At 33.6% G+C, this 23,000-nt stretch overlaps 1 protein-coding gene across 1 annotated transcript in view; it reads right to left on the reverse strand.

Moving 5' to 3' along the window:
- Positions 1-21,566, reverse strand: part of LOC129753203 (soluble guanylate cyclase 88E-like) — a 300,021-nt gene extending 278,455 nt beyond the window's left edge. The window contains exon 1 of the mRNA XM_055749002.1: positions 20,701-21,566. The gene's annotated coding sequence lies outside the window, so the exon portion shown is untranslated. The remainder of the gene's footprint in view (positions 1-20,700) is intronic.
- Between the last annotated feature and the right edge of the window lie 1,434 nt (positions 21,567-23,000).

Below are 23,000 nucleotides of genomic sequence, written 5' to 3' on the forward strand. Positions count from 1 at the left end.
GCCTACAATTCCGAACACACAACGAACGAAGTTTTGCTTATTTGAAGTTGTGACGGGAATTCACTCAGTTTAAATAGAACAGGGTAGATGACTGAATTCACGTCACAAAATATAAAGTTATACCGAACCATTCTTTAGAGCCTTCAAATTTTATGTGCACTTTCAAATACGATATTTTGTTGTTCCGACTATTACAAACATAAACTTTCAGTATCTGCATCTAACTTTTTCCTTATTTTGATTGGCACTTGAATAGCAACATATTAAAGGATCATATGCTAAAATAAGTACTTTCATCATTTAAAGATTCACAAAAAAAATTTAATATTTTTTTCAATCTTTTTGAATTTATTAAAAAATCAACTAAATTATGCTCGATTTGTGATAATCCGACCATCTGGAGGGTCAAAACAGCTTTCAGAGCATATTTTCCATATAAAATTATACAATAAATCAATTTTGTGACGTTTATTCACTCATTCACGCTATTGTAACTCAGCTGGATTCCAGCCGATTTCTATAAAATTTAGTGTTTTAAAATCGACTTATCATTTTTAAAGATCTCTTTTTTTTATGTCAGAAAATGTCAAAATTTTCTCGTAAATTTAAAAAGTTCCCTTTTTTATGTAAATTCAACCATTTGCGGCTGTTTTTGTTCGATTTTCAAAACAACTACATTGGATATAAACAATTTTTTTTTTTGCATAATGAAGCAGTGTTTTTTAGCTTCAAAATGTACTAAAAAAATTCCAAAACAAATTCATCCATTTATTTTAATTAATAATTTTGTAAAAGTAGTCAAAATAACCACTTTTCCAACAAAAAAATTCATTTTCAAAATCATGTAATACATGTGATTTGAATTATCAAAATTATAGACAAGTTTGAGATTTTTTTTATACGCGGATGTATCCATTGACTTGTAGGGCTTATATTTATATATATTTTCTCTCAAATAACGTGTTGATTCGCGAGAAACGTAAAAATTAAATGTGTTTATGACAAAAACCAGGAAAAACAGAAGTCATGTAAGACAAAAATGAACAAAATCAATCCGCGTGAAAAAAAACCTCAGTGTACAATGAACAACTTTAGATGATGCTTGGTTATACAATTAAGCTTTTTTTATTTTTTTTAAAGGAATAAAAGATGTTTTTAAGAGTTTTTCAAATTCCCGCTTTTTTCGGCTGCGTCCCGCTTTTTTATCGTGAAATGTCCCGCTTTTTTCTGAAAGTATCTGGCAAGCCTACTCTAGGTATTTTTTCGGGAGGTGGAACTATTTGATGGACATGTATTTTGCTTCGTTTGGAACATCAACCTGCTGAACCATACTAACCTTTTATTACCAAATTTTTCCGAACTTATAGTGCTTCCCTCGTTACATACAGCAGCGTTTTTCCTTCCGTTATCAACGGCAAACGACTGTCTGGGGCACACTTCTCCACAAGTGAGCCAGGCAAATCAATTCTTGTTATGGTATCACTTCCACTTTTGAGCAGCAAAACACCCACCGAACAAAAAATCACCGCTAAATCGGATGGCGTCCAAAATAACTTGTCATTTTTTATTTGCTTGATTAGAATATTCTAGCACCCTGCCATCAACATTTTGAGACGTTTCACAATGAGTTGGTACGTTCAATTGATCGTTATCACCCGTCGTCGTTCCCAAATCAACCCGTACTGGGGGATTATGCTCGACATCTTCCCAATTTGGACCACTATGATGGGCTTCACGAATGGCCAGTCATGCCAAAAATGGCACACCGTAATCGTTTAGGTCTCGAGAATGTGGCCAGGAATATTGCCCGAATGGCCGGCCAGATCAGCAATTAAGCTGGCAATAATCCACTTGACACCTGATTGGTCGTCGACCACCGATTGAACTAAACCACACACTGATTGACTGCTGCAGGAAAACACCGACGGTAATTCAAACACTTGGAGATATTTGAACGGTCCAGCACTTCCAACCGCAAATCGACGCTAAGCCGGGAGGAAGGAAACTTTTCGGGCTAACCAATCCGCACGGGAGTCCAACGGCAACTGACTCACGGAATGTGTCCGCTGGATGGATGATGTGTCCTCCTGCTTCGCAACTATACTAATAATTGTAGCACTGTCATACTTGGTCCCCAAGAACACCGGCACGAAATTAGTCCGTGAGGAAGACGCCTCTTGGAAAGGCCACCATCATCATCATCTAAATCTAACTAGTTAGTGGACACATCACACAACATGGCGAGGGACAGTTTGGTACTAGATACGTGACGGGGTCGCGTGCCACGATTCTGGAGGAAATACGCGGCTTCATTAGCTCTGTTGTCCTAAGACTAAGACTAAGACGAAGATGACGACCACACCAAGTAAAAGTGATAGGTATTGAATGATGAACGATTCACATGGAGCAGGCAAAACTCTAAAGACGTTCCCCCAGTACCCGAACTCCATATCCTCCCCAAACTTCACTCTCTCTTCCATTCCCCCTTCAAAACACCTAATACTGTCAATACTACGAGGACCGCAACCAACTCTTCAACTAACCCCATACTAAAATTAGAAGATATTAAATGGGGCGAGCGGCCGGCAGCAATTGGCCTTGCAATCGGAAATGCTTTCCGAAAGTTTTTCGCCAATAAAAAATACTCCGTTCCTTAACTAACTAATCATCTAGCAAGAGGAAAATGGAAAATTGGTTTCACGAGAAAACAACTAATGTCCCCTCCCTCATTTGTACTCTGCTGTGCATTGAGTGACCTCCTGAAACGAGGTCAGGGAATAACGAGCACTTGAAAATCGTTGATTAAAATATTTAAAGAAAAAACATGAAAGAAAAAAGGGACTTTAAAGAAGTATAAACTGAAAGTTATTTTAAAATCAAGTTCACGAAAAAAAAAGTTAATCAAATAAAAAAAGCATTTCAGAAGAAAGAAATTTAAAAAGTGGTAGGTACCTTTAAAATAACTAAACTAAATAGCTAAATTTCGATATAGTTTTTCGACTGTATAATTTTTAATTTTGGGGATTGAAACGGCTTCGTCAGTCAATTGTGGGAATAAGAACGAAACTCGTTTTCATTCCCACAATTGACTGACGAAGCCATTTCAATCCCCAAAACTAAATAGCTAAATTTTTGAATGATTCAAAAAATCCCGGGAATTCTCGAAGCCAATAAACAGAGCTTAATTACTGAAAGGAAAATGATAGTTCTACCTTGATGTAGGCTTAGACTTAAACCTTTTTTTCTTTAAACTGGTAAATACATTGAATTTGATAAAATAAAAAAAAAGTTTTTTCGTTCGAAAACTTAATTTAAAAGCGAAAAACGACAAAGAATCTATAAAACCAAACAATTTAATTAAAGAAACGTTTCGAAATGAATCTTTATGTTCTATTTTGCAACACTCTTCATTTAGAACTTCCGTTTCACAAACTGTTGACAGTAGCAAAATCATCGGCAAAGACATGACCTGAGGATACTTTTGTGCAAATATTCTATATTTGATGAATAACGTATAATCTAGCTAACCAGCTTCTATCGATAGAGAAAAAAACAACTTAATGAGATTGAATTGGAACATTTCATTATCAATTCATTTTTAATGAGTTTTGGTAACACCAATAGAATATAACTCATATAACTGGTAAAAGATCACCTTAATTAATTTTTTGTTGAATTTATACAGTTAGTTTGAGAATTGAAGGTTATTAATTTTGTGATTCCAAGTAAATTGAATCATTATAAAAAACGGATTGGAGGATCAGGAAACATTGGAAAATCCACACTACCTTTCATGCTCAGTGATTAATCGGAACTTTGAAAATTTTAGCTATATAGGACTTTATCTTGATATCAGATCCAACTCTTAGTTTCAAAAGCCAGAAAAAAGGATCGTAATCAATAATATCATCAGTACTAAAAACTTGAAAGAATATAAAAATAAAATTTTAAGTAAAAAGCATGCCACCTAAAATTTCGAACATTTAAGTATAGAGAAAAATCTGAACCAATACACAAAAATACAAAAAAAGTTTCGTACCAGATATCAGATCTAAAAAAACAATCTGTCAAGCATAAGTAAATCAAAAATATAAACACTTAAATTCGACAAAAAAAATTAAATCAAGATCAACGAAAATCCAGATTTTAAATTAACGTTTTAATATAACTGAAAATCCAGATTTATATAGCCAAATTTAGAATATTGATTCAAATTAACAATAATATTCAGAATTAAATTTAACTGTTTGGATAACAGTTTCTTATCTTACGATCATATTATAAATTAAAGTTATTTGAAACTCAGCCTTGTTAATTCACAATAAGATTCAATGAGTGTATTTAGTGCAAAGTCCGAAAAAAAGACATTTGAAATAATCAAAAAAAAATAAAAATTAATTTTATATTCATTATTCTTTAAATGTTCCGGGTCCATTTTTTAATTTTTCTGTTCTGACGACCATGTTTAAAGAAAACTGTAATGTATTTAAATACAAAGGTTAACACAAATAGAAAATACAACACTATTTATGATGACTCCAGCAACAAAGATCTATTTTCTGTTGAAATCAATCTACAACATTTTTAAAATACTTTATCAGATAGAGGTTTTTGAAAAGGAATGATGACAAAACTAAATTGAAAACTTGATAGATTAAGCATTCTTAAGTTACCGGAACTGATCATTAGCAGAACTTTATTATACGCTACCTCAACAAGAAAATAAGTTCGCTAAACAAAAGTTAGCGAACTTATTAGAGCTAATCGTATGAGCGTTTTTGTGTCACGAACTGCCGGTTTTGAATATAAATTTATGTATGATATTTTCCATTCCATTAGCGGTTTTTTGAATGAACTTAAAATAATGAAATTCGAATAACGAACCATAATTCTGGATTTTTTTTCTGATACAAAGGTATCCACTAGCTTTTATACACTTAAAAGGAAGGCTGACTAAGGAACAGTGCTAAATATAAAAAAAAATACTCAAAAATTACAGGCTTAACAAAGTTTGCCGGGTCAACTAGTGTACAATAAATATGATTTCCGAATCTTAATTCCAAATCAGAATTTCATGAGCCAAATCTTAGAGCCCTCATTTGTGTGTCTATTATTTAAATTCTGTAGAGCTGTTTTAATCTTAATTCATTATTTCAATTATTTATATTTAACCTGTTTTGTGAATCTGATTTAAAATATGGATTAAGAATGATGAATCAGAATCTGGTTTTCAATTTTGGATCGCCACTTGGAAGTTATAAATGTTTAAATTTTGTGTTAGAATAAAGTTTAAAAACTTCGAATTTGAATATAAAACAAATTTCTTCTTTTTACATATTCGGAAAACTATTATCAAAATATTGAAAATGCAACACGATTCAAGTTTGATATGAAATGCAAAACCGAATTAGAACAAGGAATTCAACTTTTCATTCCTAATTTCTATTGATTATTCGAACTGAAAATTAAGAATGCTAAACTTGATACAAAATCAGAAATACGAAAATATTTAGAAATACAGTTGTATTTAATCATAGGAATATGGAACGACAACCTACAAAATGGATTTAATTTGAAATTTATAATTCAGACCTGAATTTCTATGATAAGGTTGCCAAATTGCCCGGTTTTAAGCGGATTGACCCGGATATTTAATATAAAATTTGGAAAAAGTCCGGCCCGACCCGGTTGCCCAGATTTCATTGGAAATGCCCAGATTTTGCCCGAGTTTGTTCTCATTCTCATTCTTGAATCAAATTTGCAAAAAAAACAAATTGTGTTGTAATTTTTATTTAATAATGCGTCCAAAATTTTTGCAGCAAGTTTCATAAAATTATCATGAAAGGTTTTTAAAATTTTTTGTCAAGATTTTTGATGAGCAATTCTTAGGTTTTGACCAAAATTGCCCTGTTTTACCTGGATTTGATCGCCAATTTTGAAATCAATTTTGCCAGGTTTTTATATAAAACAGCCAGGATTTGTCCGGCCAGGATACGTGCTGAAAAAAATCTGACAACCTTATTCTTTGAACAAGTGAGAAAATTTTTAAAAACCGTAGCAGAATTTTGAACATGAAATGGGTTTTTAAGGTTTTTGTATTAGTTTTAAGTTCAGATAGTTGCTCTTGAATATCTTTGCTCTATTATCATAATTTGATTATCAATTTAAAATTTTGAGTGTAGAATAGAATACCTCGCTTGCTTTTTTGGATCCTCATGGGGGGGGGGGGGGCGAATTTTACCCTAAACCAGGAAATGGACCCTCTATACTTAACCATACAAAGTAGATTTATTATGTAAATTTGATAACTGAAATGTGTCCGTAAACTAAAGAAATCTATTTCTCATCATGTTGGGAAGTAAAAATGTGGATAAAGGATGTTCGGATAAAAAAAGAACGAACCAAATTGCGTGTAAATCGATAATTTGTTTATTCTTATATATAAAAATGGAGGCGTTTTCTTTGTAACAACATCACGTATGAATGGTCGGTCGGAATGAAGTGAAATTTGGTATCCGAGGGTTTTTTGGGTCAGAGATGGTTTGTATAATAGTTTCAAGAATCTCACTTTTGATGAAAGGGGGGTCCCCATATAAAGTTAGCTCTTCTTCACATCTTATATATAAAAATGGAAGCGTTTTCTTTGTAACAACATCACGTATGAATGGTCGGTCGGAATGAAGTGAAATTTGGTATCCGAGGGTTTTTTGGGTCATAGATGGTTTGTATAATAGTTTCAAGGATCTCACTTTTTATGAAAGGTGGTTCCAATACAAATTCTACTTTATTTGTTACGATTTCCTTAAGAATCTATTCGCGAGCACGATGCAGTTAAGGACGTGTAGATAAAATTTATTACGATTTATACTTTAGAAGGTAAAACGAAGTTTACCGGTTTGAATAAAAAAATAAGAAAACAAAAATTGTATGAATTTTTGAATAATTCATCGAAATTTAAATTAAAAAAACTATTTACTTTATTTATTTCCCTGTTCGGGTTTTTCAGAAAAATTGACAAAAAATGAAATTGATATTTGTTCCGGCCTAATAACTTCATGTCTCACTTGGAAGTAGGTCGAGTTTTACTTAATAAACATAAAATTGATGTTTAAAAATGCACTCATCAATGCTCGAAAATTCAGGTCTCTCGAAATTTATGCTCAAGGCAGGGCCGTAGGAAGAACTGCCTCATGAGGGGGGCTTTTGGTAACAAAATTTTTCCTATAACATTTTTGCTTTAAAAAGATACATACATAAAGAATAGTAAAAAAGTGATACTAAGAGTATTTCATTGTTCGGGTTTAGCTTGTTTTATATTGTTAGTCATTTATTTACAATCATCACTTTCGAAAATAAGTCCTAATAGTGTTCAGTTTATTGAAGCTTTAAAAATAAATGAGAGATCTTGAAGTCTTCATTTGAAAGAAAAACGTGATCTTTGTTTTTTGAGTATTTCCAATATTAACAACGTTAAACAATAAACCAATAAAATATATTGCCAGCTGAATTTTCCTCAACTTATTATAATTATCATTAAAAATTTATTTCATTATTAAAATCCTTATAGAAATTTAGATTTTTTATAACAGTGGTTTTCACCTGTTTCACCTGTGTTTTGTTTTGGACAGTTTTAAATTTCAATTCCGTATCTGAATTCTGCATTTTTACCTTCAATAAAAATTTTGAATTTCTAATTTGAAATCGATTTCTGAATCTAAACTCCAAACAAAAATTCCCAACAAATATGAGCAGAATAGACCGAATCCTTAACCAGAAATCTCCTTATCAAATTTTGAATATTTGAATCATTTCTTCAATTGTTTATTCGTAATTCAACTAGTGAATCTGAATGAAAATTCTGAATGATGAAACTTTGATATTTCAATTCTAGATCACCATTATGAAACTTTTTAAGCTTTAATTCTGCATATGAATCAAGAGTAAAATGTCAAATCCAAATCTTAAAATGGTTTGATACTTTGAATGTTTTCTTTCAATATTCCGGAATTATGAGTTTCTAACATGGAAAATTAATCTAATTTTAGTTGTAAATGCAAAACGAAGATTCGAATCAGGATTTTATCCCAATGATGAACCGAATTGAAAATCAAAGATAATAATTTGTACACAATCCGGGCACAGGCAACCAATCAAGATTTAAAAAAATTGGAACCAGATCATTCGAAATGATTCAATCCCAAGCCCACCAAATATTTTTCGGCACTTATCCGGTCAGAGGAAATCTAGGCTATTTTAAAACCTTGCAAAACCCGGGCAATCGATTTCAAACTTTACAACCCAAAATCAGGGCAATAACCAGGCAAATTTAGGAATTCTTCAATTTAAATTTTAAAAAAACTCGAAAAGTTGTTTTTTTTATCGAAACACATCAGCCGGGTAATTTTGAATAAACTTCGTTAAAAAATACATAATTGTTATCAAGAAATTAAAAATTTTCTTTGATTTTGTAAAGCAAAAACATTCGGGCAAAATCCAGGCAATCAGGCAACCTTAGTGAGTCTAATCTTATTGAAAACAAGGACTAAGGACTGCACCCAAAATTCATGTACCAACTTGTTTTGTGAATAATTTTTGTTAGCATTTTTCGAGTATTCTTTAAATATCTATCAACAAGTGAGAATTTCTTGTTTGAAAATTTGTAGTAGAATTGTGAACCTGGGATAAGATTTTAAAGTTTTGGCCTTAGTTCTGAGTCGAGATTTTTACTCTTCATTCATTTTTAGTTGTTCAACAAAATTTGATTATGGACAGTTTTCCCAGAATTGAACGTATTTTTAACGTTTCGGAGTCTATAAAAATGTGCCCTCAAGTCTACGTGTCATAAGCACTAGGCAGCTGAAGCAATACACAAAACAAGGCAACAAAATTTACATTTGGGGGCACTGATTCCAAGTATGCAATTAGTTTTTTTTTCTAGTAGCTCTTTTTTTCGAAATAACTTTGAAAAATGTGGGCAAATCTGTAGAACATTACAAAGATTTGAAAATTAAAGGCTTCAATGTTGACTTCTGAGAAAAAAAAAGCTACAGAAGTTTTCTTATTGGATAATTTTCCTAATTTTGCAAAATATGACAATTTTGACAAAATTAGAAAAAAAAATAACCCAAATAGAGTCATAGATTTTGCAGTCTTCGACAAAGTTCTTAAATGATTAAAATCTTTTTTATGAAATAATCGAACACTTTAAGCGGTGTCAGAAATACAGTAGTTTTTCGATTTTATCACGGTCAAAAAAAATTTCACCGTGAATATGGCGAAACCGTGAATTTGGCGAAACTAAAAATTAAAGTGGAAAAAAGTATTTTTACTGTCTTTTATCAATAATTTATAATGTTTTCAGTATTGGAAACGTTCTGTATCAATAAATGTGGATCATACGATGTAATAATCAAAAATTAATAAACTCAAAAAATTAATTTCAGATAAAATTATTCTTTTCTTTAGCAATTATAAGATTTTTTACTCATACTCATTTAATAAAATCAAGTAAGTTATTTAATTTTTGAAGAAATTTAACAGTCGTTATCTTTTATTTCGGTTTTAAAAAAGAGTTCAAAGAGAAATTCATCAAAAAATTTCTTATTAAAATTTCAATATTTTAATCTTTACACCTTAGACTAACTAAAAAGTTAACCTTCGTGAAAAATATTTTCAAATTTGCTCAATTTAGACTTTTATAGTTGGTTTCTCGAAATTAGCTTTATGCGGGTAGATAATCCTTTGTTTTTCATATGTAGAAAAGCAGAAATTTCAGTCCTATTTACATAATTAAGTCAATGCTAGCAGAATTTCATTTTGATCATCCAATATTATCTATTCAGACAATACTAAAGGCTGTACAATCAGGATTTCGCATGTCGTCTTTTCAAATAAACAAATTCAACAAAGAAATCAGAGAAAATAATCTCTTTTAAAAAACGCTTAAATTCATCCACATCTTTAAATAATTCGCAAAACCAAAAAAGTTTACTTTTTTAGAGCGGCTAACCAAGCACAAGTGACAACACTAGCATTAGCGTGACGTTAAAATACTTATGTCGATTATTACAAATTTTTTTTAAATCCAAATGACGATTTTAATCACTATATAGCTAAAATAAACAGTTCAGTGGCATTTTCATATAATTGAATACCTTTATACCATAACATAAACCATAAAAATATCATGAACAAAGATGCTCTCCGCTTTTGAACGAAAACTAAGGTCCTAGAAACGCTTTCTGAATGATTTCTTACAAAGCGTGATAAAATCGGAACAACAACCGTGATAAAATCGAGCGTGAATTTGGCGAGTATTGATAAAATCGAACAGTGATAAAATCGAGAAACTACTGTAGTAATAGTGTTATCTATTAAAATTTGTAAAAATTCTAGAATTTAATATTTTTAAAGCTATATTTCTCTGATGCTGTAACATTTAAGCAAAATCTGAATCCTTGATTGAATGGAGGTTAATAAATATATTGAAAATCAGTTTCTTTTTTTCATGTAGTTCATCAGTTATCAACGATCAATTTTACTCAAAGTCGATTAATTTCAATTACTAAACTACGAGCTGATTTGATGGACAAAATCCGGCAAAAGATTCGTATTCAGGGCGCCAAAATCTTCAAAAAAAATTAATTAAATCATAGGAATATGCTGTTCGAAAGTGTAATGTGATTGTTGTGTGCAATGTGTGATTTTTATTTATAATAATAAAGGTTTATCTCCCGGTTCCGTTAAACTAATTTGTATGAGCCGTTTCAAATAAACGAATTGTAAAAAAAAATAATAATAAAGGTTTGCTAGTTTTGGTTTATAGTTTTGCATGAAGTCTGGCAGCAGTCTAGTTTTTTTCGGAAAAATCGATTTTTCTTTTTTTTTAAATGAGATTAAAGTGAAAGTGACTCCGAAAGAATAGTGAATAAAGCTTTGATCCGAATTCATTAGAAATTGTTTAACATTTGTTGAGCTGATCACCTCTACATATTACTGGGCTAACATTATGTAAACAAAAAATTTAAAATTTCTCCCTCCATTCGAGTTTTAAACGTGCATTATGTTATCGAATTGAAGTGAGAAGGGCTTTTATTGGTTTAACATAGTTAAAAATAAATTTGAAATAATTTGAAAATCATAAAAACATGAACCTTGTAATAATTTAGATTTGGTCTAGTCAAATAAAATCTCAAAATCCATGACGAAGTAAGATACTCTCAACCTTCTTTCAATTTGAACTGTTATGCTACAAAAACAGTTTGATGGCTAGCTATCTTACTTTTCCTGTAATTTCACTTATAATTTTTTTTTTAAGGAACCAGATTCATGCTTTTTTTTTTATTATTTTCACCAGAGTTTTGGAATTGAAATCATGTGCTTAGTTAGAAATATTGCTGTGTTGATATTATCACTATTTATCATTTTTGTAACTCCATTTTGTTAGATTAAAAAAAACAAGATTTTGATTTGAATATTTTACTTTTTTTTATTTCAGCAGAAATATTTCATGATCTGGTGAAAAACAGCCAACAAATGCATGGATGTATAAATTGTGGCAATTCTTTGAATACTCTGTATCGAAAATTTGTTGGCAAATTCTTGCTGAAAACAGCCCTCTCCTTTAATGTTGCTTTGGCCAAGAAGGCAAATTGAATCAGCTTCTCAATCACTCCGAATCGTTTAACACGTCAATCATTTATGAGTGTGGTGATATTCGCTTTCTTCTGAAAGGTACAACCGTACAACAACAAGAAAACTGCTTCATATCATTTTTCAAGCAGCATCATAGCAACGTACCTAGGTACATATCTTTTAAATCAAAATGGCAGAAACCAATCGAACCTTAGCCAAAAACTAACGAAATTTTCCTGTCAGTGAGCATTCAAGTTGGCAGAAGCTGTCAGAAGACGTCATTGCCATGCTCTGCCTGCTTTGATTTGCCGATTTTATTCGGGATTTGGCAGCATCTAGGTAGGAAGATGGGAAAAACAATCGCAACAAAATGTTTGGAAAATACGCTTCATTTTCACTGACAAATATACGCTTGGCTGCATTTGGTTCGATTTTCGTTAGAGAAGAATCTATCATTCAGAAAATTCTGGGAAAAGCCACAACATTGCCGGCTCTTCGATTCCAGGATGCTGACTTGTTTTTTAGGAACAAGACAGAATCTAGAGAATGTAAAAGCTTTGCAAATGGAATTAAATCTAGCTCACCATTCAGAAGTAGGATTGTTAAAGGCATTTGAAATCAATAGAAAAAAAAATCCAGAAAGGAAAAATAAACCGTATTTTTATATATTTATACATCTTATATATAAAAATGAAGGCGTTTTCTTTGTAACATCATCACGTATGAATGGTTGGTCGTAATGAAGTGAAATTTGGTATCCGAGGGTTTTTCGGGCCAGAGATGGTTTGTATAATAGTTTCGAGATTATTACTTTTTTATGGAAGGGGGCTCCGAAACAAAATCAACTAGAACGGGACAAAACTCGAACAACTCGAAGACGATTTTCATGAAAACTGATTGAAGAACTGTAAACATATTCCAACGATTTATTAGGTAAAGGGTAAAACGAAGTTTACCGGGTCAGCTAGTCAACTATAGAAAAAGATCGTGTATTATCAATTTTATTTTCCCCATATCAATATGATCTAGTTTTATCGAAATATTTTTAGAAAACTCTCAAGCAAAGTAGTGTCTGATATCCAATTCATATTTGCGCGTACACCGAGATTGTATAACTAAGTTTTTCACCACAATGACGACGCATTCGTCGTTTTGGTGCCGATAAATTTAGAACAGTCGGCAATGTGTTAACTGATTGTCAATAATTGGGTGAGAGGCAAACCGCTTCATATATCATATACACACATACCTAGTCATGTTTTTGTTTATGCTTTCCCTTCTATGAACTCGCGCCAGGTCGTTATAGCTACAGTATGACCCATAAAATATGCGAGAATTTTTTGAAGTCAGTTTTGGGTTATTTTTGAGAATATTTTTTGTGAGTGTATTAGCTATTTCCTTCATCTGTAAATTAACGTAAAAATGTAATGCACTATACCGGAAAGACAAAGGAGATAGTGAGTGACCAGTTTGCTTCTCGCCCAAAAATCTCCCAAGAAAATTGCGGCGGAAAAAATCGTAAAATTTATCAATACGAAAGTGATGCGGAATCTCAATTCAGAGGCTGGCTAAGGAAGCAAATATTTCGGTATCGAATTTTGAATACGGCGAATGCGACAACTTATCTTTTTCGAGAGGAGCGCGTTCAAAGTTTGTCAGCTCAATAAGCTCCCAGCAAAAATATTATTTGTTTTCTCAATTTCTCGAAAATCTAATATCATTAAGATAACTTTGTACTATCAAAATGTACATCTCCAAACGAACTTTTTGACCTAGCTGATAACTCAATATGTTTACATTTGGCGCATTCGCCCTTTTCAAAATTCACTACTGATTTCGAATTCTTCCATGAAACGATTGGCTGGAGGAGAATATGAACTGAATCAAAGCAATCGAAAGATTCCCTTTAACTCAACCACGGTATGAGAAAAAATCAGATAACAATATTTCGATAGCAACTTACTTTCTTCTTTAGTATGTTGCTATCGAAATACCGGAGAAAATGAAGTTTCAACCGAAGGATCTTTTGGCCTCCGAGCAGTCCGGATTTGAACCCTCTCGACTATTCGACATGAGCGTATGATCAAGCGAAGGCCTGTGTTTCCTCTTACCCAAATGTCGATTTTCTGAAGGCTTTCATCTCTTAGGGGTGGGTTTTTTTAATTATTTTTTTTCTCTTTTAACACGTTCGTTGTCATGGCACCCATATTCGGGTGACGGGTGTATTTCCTGGAGGTCCCGTCACATCAAAAAGCATGTGACGCTCTCTCACTCAAGTTAGTCGCTCAGTTTAGTCACAGGTTACAAATAGTGGAGTTTTCTCTGGTTGCTTTCTTGCTCCGAGATTATCTTTGGGCCCGGCAAGTAAAACAACCAAAATGAGCGTGGCGACGAACGTGTTAAGGAATTTAACAGCAAGCTGTCATTCTTCCCAATCTGAATAGTGAGCTTCAATGTCAAAGGCAGATCTCGCTTGGAGAGAGTAGTTCTGAACAAAGTGGACACATCGAGTTGTTGTTTCCTAATATGTTTATGCATGAACATGCCTGAAAGAATAAAAAAGTTTATAAATCATGACATCATCAAGAAAAGTATTTTTGAATCTTGATGAAAGATTTTTGCATTTTTTATGGGTCATACTATAGTGACGAACAGTAGGCCTTTTATCTGGTGACGATATCTACGTATAGCCAATAATCATAACAAATGGTGATATTTAAAGGGAAAGCAAGCCGTAACGTGAATGATAACGAAATAAACAACAAAAACTACTCTGATAAATACTATATCCAGATGTTGACTGCCTAATAATACCTTATCACGTCTCTTCCAGCAATACAAAAACAATCAATGAGCTTCTGAAGGAGGGTCAAGTTTTATTTTACTTCAATAATTTTTTATTCAACTTAATCAATTGAATAAACTAGCTGACAGATGTGAATGGCTACCCCTTCCTTTTAGGTTAAATTTTACCATTATTCAAAAGTGTACTATTTTCCATGGCATCTGAGCTTCTAATTTGTTTTGAGTCTCAAAGAAACTTAAAGAAGCCGTAGGAAGGATCTTCAATACAATAAATAATTACTTTAAGTTTAAAAAAAAATCGCAGGAGGAGTATTTAAATACAGGCAAATTTGTATATAATCAAAAATTGTGCTACACTCTATGAAAACACTGAGATATTAGTTTTATTAATAATATCTTCTGCTAATTGTTTAAATTGTTCAAATTGTGTCAAATTTTTATAGATTTTGTATGGAAGCCCTCTCTTTGTATTTTAAAATATAAATGTGTATAAAACACCAAAATATAGGTGGCCCACGATACCCCACATTATGTGGCCGAGGATTCCCCACAAGTTTGCAAATTGGTTGCGTTTGAGTGACTAATTGATATTCCATGAAAAATTTATTTTGCATGTGAAAGAGCAAGAAAAAGTAAAGATCATAAGCATATGAGCATATTTTTTATTATAAACTTTAAATTTCCCAGCAATGGAATTTGCGAGGGCTTGTTTAGTTATGAAAATGATTTTTTTGACTAGCTACACAGTATTAAATAATCATGTACACTTACATGTTTTAAGCTGCAAATAATTGGAACAAGTTATTCCTACTAAATTTACATGATTTATGACGTAATGTAAATTCCCGAAAAGAATAAAATGCCATTGTGAATTTACATGACAATAACAATGAAACCGTTCCTGCTTATTACTCATTTCTAGTTTTCGAATCATAATTTATCAACAGCTATTCATTAGCCTTATAAAAAAAGTATGACATTGATAAAATAGATATTCATAATGTTCATGTTTACTCGAAATCCGCAAGCTCCAGATTTGAAACAGCATTTTCTTTGCGCATCAAATCGAACTTGCTGCTTACCGGTCGGCCGTTCGGTGTTTGTTTGTGAAACGATCCTGCTACAGGGTGTATCTGAATTTTCGTTTTTGTTTCGTCAATACTTTTTGGATGGATGATGTTGAAAATAAATTGTCATCATTTTTCAAAATAGGTAGCACTAAGTTTTTTTTTGTTATTCCAGACTTGTTATTTGTTCGTTGTACATTGAAATGTTCTTTGCAAAATGATGGAATGTTAGAAAGAAAAGGGGTAGTGAAGAGGTCGGCATTGGATTGAAACGCCATTCGATAGTTAGTTCGCTACATTTTTTTTGTATAATTATTTTTTAACTTTATTTTTGGAGAACTTACGACTAAAAAAACTCCATCACCTTATGGAAAATAACATTTATCAGCATTACTGCTTGAATAATTTCACTTAGTGGAGTTTGTTTCTTCGTTATTTCACCAGAAATCCCTTAAGATTTCATTTCAACCTTATTTCAACCTTAGGGGAAAGAGGTGAACTGTACCTTAGAAAAAAATATCTTTTCTATCCAATAATGTATAAACTTTTATCTAGTAATAAACTATTCTTAATTTTTTTTAAAAACCCAACAAAAAAAATGTTTTTTATTAACAAATTTAAAAGGATCTTACTTTTTTATATTTATGAATATTTGCAAACAATAGGACACACCCTGTGCGCGACTGCTACGTGTTCGATTCCAAATATTGTTTCATGCAAAATTCATGTAAAATTACAACAAATTGACCCGAATGAGGAAACACATGGTTTTTTCAGGGCTGCGTTATAGTCTACAACAAATCTGATCGAATTTTACATGAAATAATATTTTACATGAAATGTAAAGCTCATTATTTCTTTCTGTGTAGATACAAATTTAGGAAAAGTCCGGCCTAATCCGGTTGCCTGGATTTCGTAGACAAAATTCCGGGTTTTGCCCGGATTTATTAACTTTTTGTAAAATCTTACAAACAAAATCAAATTGAGTTGTTATTATTTTAGATTTTTGGGTACAAAAACGAAGTTTGTTTTGAATGTATGTATGTATGGTTCTCCCATCGGTAGCCACATCCCGGCAATGTTATTCAAACCATATGGAATACATCTCTGAAGTTTCCCCTTTTTTCCCCTTTTTTTAACAGATTTAAACTTTTTTCCTCAGATTTAAGCTTTCATCTCCTATGCTCTCAAGGTAAAAAAAGCTTAAATCTGAGGAAAAAAAGCTCAAAAACGAGATTCACGAACACTTATTTAAAATATGTTGGTCACACGATACATAGACAAATCGTGTAACGTTGCAGGGATCTGTCGGTAGCAAGGTCCAGCCTATGTCTGTGTGGCTTGGCCTTCGAATTGCTTCTCAGGCTTCCACGGCTGATGGTTCGTCGAGAGAAGGCATCCAAATCTTCAGAGACCAACAATGGTTGGCAATCCACTCCGCTTGCAATAGTCTCTTCAGTCAGATTAACCCCAGATGCATTTCCTCTGAAATATTTAGTGCATATAGGGTACATGTACCCGACCTTGGCACCTAAGGCATGGTTTACCTTTTTTTTTTCAACATTCCAACCTTCCTGTTGAGTGCACCATATAACATCCTTTGAAGAATTTACTTGCTAACTTTCTTAGAGTTCAACAAAAATATGTTTTCTCAATGGAACTTTCATTAATGTGAGCAAAATGCATGCAAAGTACTCACTGCGGTGCTCCAATTACTTGGCCGCCGTACCAATTGTTTGCCGTTTCGATGATCCGATTCTTGGCCACCAGCAATGTGCAATAGATCTTTACCAACAATGCTCAATTGACAGTTAACAGAATCGTTGGCTATTCTGAATATAAGGCCACTGACAGAATGACGTCAGCTGAGCGTAAAGTTCTATGCGACGATGAATTATTAACTGATGTCTAGGGTGAAATTGAAATAGAGAGAGAATTTTTCGCTCATTTTACGGTTTTTTGGAAACTGCATTAAAAGGCCGCTGGAAACTGAATAGAAGGAATAGATTTAGACTTGTTTTGGAACTTGAAAGTTTCAATAAGAACTTAAATTTTTAGCACCATAGAACGTACTTCAGATCAATGATGGGGCCGAGTAAGCTTTTTCGTACCTGTTTTATGGCACTTTTGGTTGCTTGGATACCGTCAAACGGGACATCATGCAACAGCGGGGTTAGATGCAACATTTATATAACACCACACTGAATCAATTTTTAATTGAATGTATCCTAAAGTTATCTTTTAATGATTACAAAATGATGATGACATAATTTCTCGCATCTTAAGCTGGTTTTATATTTATATTTTTCTAACAATCACCCATTTTTTCCAAATAAATAGGTATTTTTATAATACAGTTAGGTGCCTGGGGTAAAATGCAAATCAAAGAAACACCTTTTAAATCTAGTTTCCATGTGCAGGAATAGGAATGTTTTGCATCACGCGTTTGTAAACATTGATATTTCATTCATCCAAACATTTATTTTGATGATTTCAGCTTGTAGAATTTTTGGTAGTATTATTTAACCCCTGAGAGTATGCAGTATCCTTATTTTCAGAAAAAATGTGAAAATTAGTTTTTACATACCAAAAAAATTCTGCAATTGGTGTTTTCATGTGTAATGGTCTTTAAGGTATCGCATACGTGTTCATAAGATTTTTCACTAAAACAAAGTTTGTTGCAAGTTACCCATTTTCTAAGGAGGGTAAAAATCGCATGTTTTTAGAAAATTAAAAATAACTGAAGAAACCAATAACTCTAGTTTACAAAATTAGAAAAAATCGTGAACTTTATTGACAGACCTATATTTTTAATGTAAAATCGAGCGCTGAATCCGAAAATGGAATTAAAAAAAATTCTCAGTTAAACAGTTTTTGAGTTATGCTCCAATTATGAAATTTCCAACAATAAAAAAAAGAATTTTTACTCAGATTAAAATATCTCGGACTGCATAACATCAATTGGAAATCTCGATTTTGCATATTAAAGGTGAATAAATTTTCTATCGATAATTTCAACTTCATGTTTGCGTATAATCAATAGTATTGTTGATATTCGTGACTTTATGATAGAAAGAATTATAAAAAACGCATTTTTTTAGAGAAAATTTGGTTTCAGCGGAAGTTTTATACTCGATGGTAACATTTAAAATATCTGAATTTCTATTGGCCTGAAATGTCAATTCAAAACAAAGATTTCAAGAAGTTATTTTTAAGAATCGATTTAAAATTGAAGAAGTTATGATTACTTTACCATATTCGAAATTTTTGCATTTTTGAATAACTTATCGAACCGCAGTGTACTAATCATAGTATACGAAGAATTAAACATGGAAAATCTCACTCGCTTCAATTCAAAATTATTTATCAGCTTACCAGAAGGTCACAAGCCAAATTTCAGAAAGATCTGACCATGGGAAGGGTTTCCTTGAGTCTCAAACGTGAATTTGATATTAAGGTATTATGCTCGGAAGGAACAAAAATACTGGTTTTTCATCAATAACCTTTTTCATCACAAGCCAATTGTTTTTTATGATTGATTTTATTAAAGTTTAAGTTAAGACAAATATTTCACCCGAAGACTGCAACACGATTGGACTTGAAACAAAAAAGTTTTGTCTCAAATTTTGTCTAACACGCAATGAGTACTTTTTACGCATTGCGTTTTATACGATTTAATTTAATTTATTTTATTAGAGAGGCTTGCTTGGTAGATTCGCCTCTAGTTTTATACGAGAAATTTCGGCCAAAATACAATCTTTGAACCGCAATAACTTTTCTGTTTCAAGTCCAATCGTGTTGCAGTCTTCGGGTAAAATATTTGTTTTAACTTAAACTTTAATAAAAAATTAATCGAAAAAAAACAATCAGCTTGTGACGAAAAAAGTTATTAACGAAAAACCAGTATATATTGGTCCTTCCGAACATAATATCTAAAAATTAAATTCACGTTTGAGACTCAAGTTACCCCTCCCCATGGTAAGATCTTCTAAAATTTGGCATGTGACTTTCTGGTAAGCAAGATTGGCCATGTTTAATTCTCCGTATACTATGATAAGTACACTGCGGTTCGATAAATTATTCAAAACTGCAAAAATTTCTAATATTGTAAAGTAATCATAACTTCTTCAATTTTCAACCGATTCTGAAAAATAACTGCTTGAAATCTTTGTTTTGAATTGACATTTCAGGCCAATAGAAAATCAGGTTTTTTAAATGTTACCATCGAGTATAAAACTTCCGCTGAAACCAAATTTTCTCTAAAACAATGCGTTTTTTTTATAATTCTTTCTATCATAAAGTTACGAATATCAACAATACTATTGATTTCACGCAGAAATGAAGTTGAAATTATCGATAGAAAATTTATTCACCTTTAATATGCAAAATCGAGATTTCCAATTGATGTTATGCAGTCCGAGATATTTAAATTTAAGTAAAAGTACTTTTTATATTTTTTTCAAATTTTCATAATTGGAGCATAACTTAAAAACTGTTTAACTGAGAATTTTTTTAATTCCATTTTCGGATTCAGCGCACTATTTCACATTAAAAATGATTACTTAGTTAAAAAATGGTGTAAACTAGTGTAATTTTTCTCTCTACGCCAATTTGATGTCCCGTCATCCTTGAAACTTTTGATTCATAGGGGTAGGATTAACTGTGAACATAAGTTTTTTAGAAGCCATTGAAGTTGAAAATTTATGCATGTTTCCCCAGTTGACGGTACTGCTTAAATGTGAAGCTTGAATTGATATTCCTCAATTTTGTACCATCTTTCCGAAATTTGATGTTCAAACCCCTCTATAAGTATTGTTAAAATAAGAATCATTTATGATTAAGGATGCCGATTCTAAGAACTTTGAGTTCATAATTCAGAATCCTAGATTCTAAAATTTCTATTTAAAATTTAACGCCAAAACAAAATTCGTTTCTGTTTATTGATACATTCTCCATTATAATCCTAATCATGACTTCATTTTCAATTTGAGTTTCCTGCAGACCAACCAAATTAAAAATATTGCATCATTTCCCGGTACTCAAACTCCCGCAAAGGGGATACCCCAAATTGATATATGATCCAGTCATTTCCCAGGAATCCTTTAGGTACGGACTACTGAACCAATCGAAAGTCGATTGAAGATTGAACATCCAATCCAACACAACCCATTATGCTCCCACTGAAACTACTTACCGTAAAAATCCCAAAACAGATTTCAATTCACCATCTGGACATCCCAGCTCAATCAATTTGTCCCGGTTGTTGCCTGGATGTTGCCAGGCACATACGTAGGCAATGATGTATTTTGATTGAACCCTCGAAAATCCTTCCTTTCTTGCTTCCTTAGTCGAGGGTCGCCACGAGCTGACCCATAAATAAATATATATCGAACCACAACAACACTCGCTGCACTTTTTTTTTTGCTTCTCTGCTTCCCAGCTTCACACTATACCTACTGCCTGCGGGGCAATGAATACAATCAATCGAGAAAATAAATACCCCTCACTGCTCCAGGCCACGTGGCGCTTTTCCCCAGTCAAACCCCAAACATCCTCCTACACAACGTGCAGCAGCACCAAATGAGAAAATCTCACGAGATTTTCCCCCCACTGACCGCCCACAAAATGGAGCGGGATGATGATAACGTTCTTCACGTCACCTTGCCGAGGCGATAAATCTTCACCTGGTTTTGGTTCGGGCCTCGAAGCTCGAGAAGGTGGAATGACAAATATTTTCCTATCTCCGTTTTGGTTGATTTGAAGAGATTTTTCTTATTTTTTTAGAAAACCACAATAGCACTCTAACAGCAGCCGATGACCAGTCTTGGTCGTCGCCAAGAATCATCAAAAAGTGCCCGTGTCCCCCACAAGGGCATTTGGGATCGAGTCTTTTCGATTCCCCCGAAACAAACTGTTCGCACTCTCAGCTGCTGTTTTTTCACCACGACCGCAAAGTCGTTATTTTAGCCCGAATGTATGCAAGTACACTAAATATCGAACACCGCCACGAGGCAGGCAGCAGGACCCAAGATCCCAAGACGCCCGAATCGGATGCCGCGACGCACCAGACTGCGAGATTCGATAAAATTTGGCGAGATAAAAACACAGTTGCTTCCCCTTTTTTTCGGATCCCATCCATACGAACGACAAAACGGATGCTCCGCTCGCTCTGATATGGATGCGGGAGCTGACATTGACATCTAACAGAGCAGAGTTTTCCACATCCTATCGGTACCATACATGTGGTGGGTAGTAAACAGCAGCTTCATCCCACCCGTTGATGACGTTTTTTGGGGAGCATAACCAGCCCATGAGAATGGTGTGATGACCATAGTGATGGTGAGCTGACGAGAGTGGTGGGAAATTTTGAGAGAGAAACCAACGTGCCGAAGATTTGGCCGCCCGCCCGGGAACAAACAAACTGCTCGATCCGGTATCCGGATGGGCGCAAAGGATCCCCCATCCTGGTGCGTATCAGATTGACAGTGATGGTGAGGCGTGTCGAATACGAGTTTTTTTTAATTCATAATATTATCTTAATCATAACACTAGGGAACAGCATTTTTGGTGCCTAAAGGGTGTCCACGATGAAATTGGCACACACAAAATTGATTCGCAAAATTCAAGTTTTCATCCGGTTGCCATCAAATTTTCTGGGATTGAAAAATTACTATTAAACTTCATTTAAACATTTTACTCGTATTTTATTAACAGTCCATACGCAAATGCCCATGACTTGGCCTTAACCCCGGCCAAAAGATTCTGCACAACCTGTGAATCAACCGTTTTTTGCATGTAAACCCATACTTTTTTCAGTTCGTTGCATGTAAACCCATACTTTTTTCAGTTTAGGTCGTCTAAGAAGGTGCTGCTTCATAATCGCGCAGTACTTCTCGATGGGGCGGAGCTCCGGAGTGTTGGGAGGGTTGCACATTTTCGGCACGAAATTGACCTTATTGTCCGCATACCACTTCAGCACGTCCTTGGAGTAGTGTCATGAGACCAAATCCGGCCAGAAGATTGTTGGGACGTTGTGGGCCTTCAGGAGAGGAAGCAGCCGCTTCTGGACGCACTCTTCCATGTACACCTGTCCGTACATCGTGTCCTGGGCTACTCTGCTTCCCGCAAGTGCAGATGGCTTGCCAAACCAAAAATTTATTCGCAAATTTGGACATCTTCTGAGGACGGATGTGATCCGGAACGCTGAACTTATCCTTGGCCGTGAAAAACAGGTTGCCGGGGATCTGTTTGAAGTCGGCCTTCACATATGTTTCGTCGTCCATGATGCAGCATTCAACTTTCGTTAGCATGTTGAGGTACAGCTCCCTAGCACGGGGTTTGGCGGACTTCGGCTTAGGTGCAGGTTCTTAGCCACATCCCGAACGGAGGCGTTTGGGTTTCGGTTGAAGGCTCCAACTACGCGGTTGTGATTTTTAGTGTTGTACGGAATAATTTTTCCTTCACTTCTGGGCTTCCGATCGGTGGTCAATCGTT

This window comes from Uranotaenia lowii, chromosome 3, assembly GCF_029784155.1.
Source record: "Uranotaenia lowii strain MFRU-FL chromosome 3, ASM2978415v1, whole genome shotgun sequence".
Classification (NCBI taxonomy): domain Eukaryota; kingdom Metazoa; phylum Arthropoda; class Insecta; order Diptera; family Culicidae; genus Uranotaenia; species Uranotaenia lowii.